Genomic DNA, 1,244 nt, shown 5'->3' on the forward strand with positions numbered 1-1,244 from the left:
AATAAACAGTCAATAAATGGGAGTGTGAGAGAGGAACACCTTGTATTACCTGCCCATATGACGTGGTGGGGAGGTATCCCTTCTGTCTCTACCTACCAGATTTCAGCAACCTTTATTATGATGAATACTGACACACAGTTCCTGAGGCAAGAAGAGGACTTCCAGTACCACAGCGTGTCTGCGGTAAGTCATTGATCATTGGTTTGAGTCGTGTGAGTCGCCAAATCTTCATCCTCAGTGTTACGGATCAGCGAGCAGTATCGCCTGACCCACTCGCCCTACTTCAACAAAAATTAACCCCATGATTCCCTACACCTGGACTACGTGAGTGGGGACCACAACCCAATACTTTGAAGGGTACAATAGACGCCATCAAAGTATGTGAGTCACCGTGGCGAAAATATTTTCAACCCAGGGAAGTGAACTCTGAAATTATGCCAATGAACCGTAACTTTCAAACTTTATACAACTACAACGTGGAAGCTGTCATCTCTCAGTTAGTTTAGTGTGGCGGTGGTGTTTCATGTATTATTAATTATTATTCATTACCATATATATATATATATATATATATATATACATACACACACACACACACACACACACACACACACACACACACACACACATACATACATACATACATACATACATATATATATATATATATATATATATATATATATATATATATATATATATATATATATATATATATATATATATATATATTTGATCATCCATGTGTAATTTGCTGTTACTGTACATATTAGTTCAATGAATCTGTTTAAGTGTGTGGCTCCTTGTTCCTAAAATACAATTACATGGTCCAGCACTGTTGGCCCAAGATGTTAATATCATTAATATATAATTATACTGAAGAATTAAATACTAAGCGAAAAATGTCTATTGTACTAGAAGTTCATATTTATTACCGTCATTACTGAGACAAGAGGTAAAGGGAGAGCCTGGTGTGTGCCGACCAGAGTGATTCCGAGAAGAGGACACAAGTTAAAGAGAGAGAGAGAGAGAGAGAGAGAGAGAGAGAGAGAGAGAGAGAGAGAGAGAGAGAGAGAGAGAGAGCTGAAGACACAAGAACATGGCCACGATAGATTCCAGAAGCTGACCCTAACTTTAATAAAGCAATCACTTGTTTACACTTAACTATGTCTGGGGGTGTAGCTCAGTGGTAGAGCATTCGACTGCAGATCGAGAGGTCCCCGGTTCAATCCCGAGCGCCCCCT

At 39.0% G+C, this 1,244-nt stretch overlaps 1 non-coding gene across 1 annotated transcript; it reads left to right on the forward strand.

The window, feature by feature from the left end:
- The first annotated feature begins 1,172 nt into the window (after positions 1–1,172).
- Trnac-gca lies at positions 1,173–1,244 on the forward strand. The gene has a single exon. It is a non-coding gene; the product is annotated as a tRNA-Cys (tRNA).

The sequence above is a fragment of the Homarus americanus genome, unplaced genomic scaffold, assembly GCF_018991925.1.
Source record: "Homarus americanus isolate GMGI-L3 unplaced genomic scaffold, GMGI_Hamer_2.0 scaffold18284, whole genome shotgun sequence".
Classification (NCBI taxonomy): Eukaryota; Metazoa; Arthropoda; class Malacostraca; order Decapoda; family Nephropidae; genus Homarus; species Homarus americanus.